The sequence below is a fragment of the Triticum aestivum genome, chromosome 7A, assembly GCF_018294505.1.
Source record: "Triticum aestivum cultivar Chinese Spring chromosome 7A, IWGSC CS RefSeq v2.1, whole genome shotgun sequence".
Taxonomy (NCBI): Eukaryota; Viridiplantae; Streptophyta; class Magnoliopsida; order Poales; family Poaceae; genus Triticum; species Triticum aestivum.
In genome coordinates this window covers 413,500,495-413,505,917 of record NC_057812.1, presented here as the reverse complement: position 1 = coordinate 413,505,917, position 5,423 = coordinate 413,500,495, and positions in this window count along the sequence as shown.

The window sequence follows — 5,423 nt, the reverse complement described above, 5'->3', positions numbered from 1 at the left end:
TTTCAATATCTATGCAAACAGGGATGCTCGATTTTAGTGGAACTGCACAAAAAGTCCAACTGGTTCAACATTAGGAGCATGTTTTTTTCCCAACCTTTATATCCAATTGGTGGCATTATGAGCTGTTCATTACGAAGGTACATGGTTTGCTACTATCTTGCTACTCTTTTTGTACTGTCATTAGATAGTAATACTAGTGGTTTGCATGTGAATTTATTGGCAGGGTGGACCTACATTGGAGGTGCAGGACATGATTCAATGATTGGATGCTCAATTTCGGTTGTATCAATTTCACTTCTTCCATCACTGCAAACATGGATATCCTTGGTATGATGAAGAATAGGCACTATATTTCTGCTCTGAACCAGCAAATCAATTCAGTATGAAATTGTCCAGGGCAAAACATAACTATATCAGATTGTCCAGTGCAGAACATGACAGATGCTAAGCGGAAGAGACATGTTTAAACCGAAAATACAAGGTGTGGTATATGTTTACTAGCTGCTTAATATTTGTGCAGACAGAGATGTCTACCCGTTGCTATTTGGCAAACCAACAAAGTGCCCGCAATTTTGGTTGAACTGCACAAGAGAATAGTATAGTCACTGCATGCAGTGCCATTTGAAAATAGACACAGAAATATTGGATAGTCACTACATGGACTGCAGAAAAGTAGTACTGTACTATTTATTGGCCAACACTAGGTGCTTCATTGCTTTGGTCTGATTATACAATGGACATCATTTTGCCTAAGTTAAAGTTTGTATTCCGAAAATAGTCTCACAGTGTGATCGAGGGAAGACCAAATCATATTGCAGTGCATGTTCCTCCATCATGTCTGGTTCATTCTCATGGTTCCAGCTATTGGTGAAACCACTTATGTTTGCAAGAGGAATTGTAGACTTCACAAACAAATTTTTCTTTTAGTCTGTACTGAATGTTGGCCAATAGAAGCATCCATGTTAGTAGGAAGAACAGATGTTTTTCTAGATCTTTGCTTTTGGAGCTACATATTTGTATATGATCTGTGAGTCATTGAGATACATTAACATGTTGATCTTATGTATGGGAATCGTACTAGTTAGTCTTAGTTGCGACGCAAGATCTGAAGTGGTTGATCTTTGCTTTTGGAGCTACATATTTGTATATGATCTGTGAATCATTGAGATGCATTAACAGTTACTTATTTCTGTTCGCTCAGTGTTTACAAGTTACTGATCGATCACTAGCTAGCCTACAAATGCGCTCCTGGTAGTTTTATTTGCGACGCAAGATGCAAAGTGGCAGTTTTTTGAATAAAAATGCCTACCTCTGAAGAAACTGACAAGCTCGTACGCAAGCAAGTGCCTCCTATCGCACCTCTGGCAAGTCCGAGGCGAGGCGGAGGACGCCAGTGCCGGCGTTTAGCATGGACATCAGATGGCGGCCGGCATCGTCTAGTTAGCTAAGAGTAAGTTAGTACTTGTATGCTACTAGAGTGTTAGTGGGAGTAGATAGTTAACTTGGCTATGATGGTTGTCAACGTGGAAGTTCAGTACTCTATATGTGGATCAGACCTGTTACTTTGGTCTGAATGTTGAACTTTCCGTTTGAACGTATGGAATGGGCTGTTATTTTTTCAAATGGGTTGTATTTGTCCTCCACGGTTTAGAGGCTGACTTGTGGGCCTAGCAAGTTGACGCGTACACAATCAGGAGATGATTGTACGTGGAGAGGATGACAGCAGGGACCCGCCAAGGTCATGGCAGTACGCAAGCAAGTGCCTCCTTATTTCTAGCCAATAAAAAATGGCTCCTCCTAGTGGATTTCTGACATCAGGGTCCCATGCCATTGTCAACGTAGTCAATAAATGAGAGAATTGCACAACGAGCGGCTGACACCAGGGACCCAGCAGCTCGCCCAATTATTTTTGTTTTGGGTTAATTTGATAAATGCCACTCCAAATCTGGTGTATCCGAGAAATGCCACTGCAATTTCCAAACTTTGAAAAATGCCATTTCATGCCATTTCTAGTGGCATTTTTCGAAGTCTGGAGTGGCATTTTTCAAAGTTTGCAAACTGCAGTGGCGTTTTTCAAAGTTTGCAAAAATTGCAGTGGCATTTTTCAAAGTTTGGAAATTGCAGTGGAATTTTTATGAATCGCCATAATTGGAGTGGCATTTATCTAATTTGTTTTTGAGACGGAAGCAGTGTGTCAACTGGGCTGTGCGGGACACTCTGGCCTGTCTAGACAGCCTTTTCTTTTATGTCTACCACAGACCAGCCCAGTAGTTTTTTTTCTTTCTAAAAATGGCTAGCCCAATTTTTTTGTGATTTGTCAAGTAAGTCGCTTTATCAGGCCTGTTGAGCTGCAAATCTTTCAAGACGAGGAGAGCTTCATTCGGCTGGCCGAGAAAATGGCCTATCAGTAATGAGAAATGGGTTGTACATTTTTAAAACACATCAAACCGACAATTATTTTCAAATATCTTTTTTTCATTTCAAGATTTTAAATTGCATTGATTTTTATGCGTGGACAATTTATTGGATTTTATATTGATATACATTTATTTTTAAAATCAGTCTGAATGTGACTCAAAATTTCGGGATTAAAAACAATTCAGACCGCACCGACATATGCAAAATTTCTTATAATTTTTTAACCGTGGCCACAATATGGGCTGTAATGCTAAGATAAAGAATATGGGCTCCAAAAAAACCCGTAAAAATTAGCAAATGGGCTGTAAATTATTTGAAATAATGGCAGATGGGCTGTATGCCGTTTTCCACAGATTTGAGGCTTTCCACAGATGGCATGTATACTGTTGGATGTCCATCCAACGGCCGTCGTGCTTCTGCAATCTTTGCTCTTCCTGCTCCAGCCACTCAAACAAGCGCCGGCAGGACTGCCTGCTCCCTCCTCCACGCGGCCCGCTGTGCTGCCGCGCAGGCCTCACCGCCCCACCGTACTCCCATCACTGGCCTAGCCATCCCTCTACTCACCCACACTTGCTGTTATTCTCCGGCAATGGCAGACGAACCAGTAAACCCTCGTACAGTCATACTCCCATCCGCGTGGTAAACAAAAACAACGGCCGAGTCTTCCCTGCCTCCGTGTCGTTCCCTTCCTAGGCCTCGCCGTCGTCCACCGCCCTGGTGCTCTCGGCGTGGCGTGGTCAGCGTGGTCAACGACCAACATGCATCTGAAGTGGACTGTACGTGGAGAGGCTGACAGCTGGGTCCACGGCCGCACGCAAGGAAATGCCTCCTTGTTACGCGAAAAATAATGATTTCCTCCACCTGACATCTGGGACCCACCGAAACGGCCTCTGTATTTCGCAAAAAAAACGTTACCGCCGCTGACAGCTCAGACCCACCAGCTATATCTTCGCACGCAAGGAAGTGCCTCCTTATTACGCACAAAAAATGAATACTCCCCCTGCTAGCTGGGACCCAGTATAGTGGGCCTACTAAGTTGATGGGGACGAAGGGCTTTGTCAACTTAGTCAATATGCATGATTCTAGCTCGACTGACCGTACGATGTCCATCCAACGGCCATAGTGCTTCTTCAACCTCTAGTCTTCTTGCTCCAGCCGCCCAAACCAGCACCGGTCGTGCCGCCTGCTCCTGCCTCCCGTGGCCGGCTGTGCTGCCGTGGAGGCCTCACCGCCCCCATAGTACTCCCACCGCTGGCAGGCCATCCCTCCTCTCCACTCACCCACACCCCCTGTTATTCTGCGGCGACGACAGCGCAGTCGAACCAGTGAACCCTCGTACTCCTCTCCGCATGGGCATCCACTGCCGCATCTTCCCTGGCTCCGCGTCGTCCCCTTCCTAGGCTTCGCCGTCGTCCACCATCGTGGTGCTGTCGGTGCGCCGTGGTCAATGTGGTCAACGACCGAATTCCATCGGAAGAATATTTTATGTGGAGAGGCTGATAGCTGGGTCCACGACAGCCGCAAGGAAGTGCCTCCTTATTACGCAGAAAATAATTATTCCTCCACCTGACAGCAGGGACCCATCGGACGGGCCACCAGTATTTTGTGAAAAAAATCATTTCCCCCTGACTACTGGGACCCACCGGACGGGCCACCGTATTTCACGAAAAAACATTCCCCCCGCTGTCAGCTCGGAACCACCGGAAGTGCCTCCTTATTACGCACAAAAAATGAATACTCCCCCGGCTAGCTGGGACCCACCTTGCTGGGAGGCAGACTTGTGGGCCTACTAAGTTGACGGGGACGGAGGGCTTTGTCAACTTAGTCAATATGCACGATTCTAGCTCCAGTGACCGTACGATGTCCATCCAACGGCCGTAGTGCTTCTTCAACCTCTGGTCTTCTTGCTCCAGCCGCCCAAACCAGCGCCGGTCGTGCCTTGTGCTCCTGCCTCCCATGGCCGTCTGTGATGCGGCGGAGGCCTCACCGCCCCTACTACTCCCACCGCTGGCCAGACCATCCCTCTACTCACCCACACCCCCTGTTATTCTGCGGCGACGGCAGCCTCACACCGCAGCGAACCAGTGAACCCTCGTACTCCTCTACGCATGGGTATCCACTACCGCGTCTTCCCCGGCTCCGCGTCGTCCCCTTCCTAGGCCTCGCCGTCGTCCACCGCCCTGGTGCTCTAGGGGCGGCGTGGTCAACGTGGTCAAGGAACGACTTCCATTGGACGTGGACTGTACGTGGAGAGGCTGACAGCTGGGTCCACGGCCGCAGCAAGGAAGTGCCTCCTTATTACGTGCAAAATAATTATTCCTCCACCTGACAGCGGGGACACACTGGACGGGCCACCGTATTTTGCCCCCCTGACTGCTGGGACCTACCAGCTACATCTTCACAGGCAAGGAAGTGCCTGACAGTCGGGACCCACCTGGTCGAAGCATGCGTAGCGTTGTCATTCTGGTCATGAACGTGTATGTACATATATACTGGTGGATGTAGAGGCGCGCACGTGTCGTAGTAGAGGCGGCCAGGGTGCAAGAAAGAAAATACGACCACGTATGTGTACATACGGGTGGGGTCTCGAATGCCTACTCGCGCATACGTACGGCGAGGGCTCGTGTACTGGGTCGGAATGGAGAAATAGCGTCGTCGTCGTGTTCATGGGTCGGAACGGAATGCGTGGCCGTGTTCATCGGGAGGGCTTGGACGGAAGAGGCGATGGAAATGAGGCCTGGCGTACCGCACAACGGAGGAAACTGACCTCCTACGATCAAAACGGGGGTCCTGTTCATCGGGAGGGGTGTGGCGTACCGCAAAACGGAGGAAACGGACCTCCTATGGTTGAAACGGGGGTCCTGTTGATCGGGAGGGGTGTGGCATACCGCAAAACGGAGGAAACAGACCTCCTACGGTAGAAACGGGGGTCCTGTTGACCGGGAGGGGTGTGGCATACCGCAAAACGGAGGAAACGGACTTGTGTTGGAGCGCTACGGTCGAAA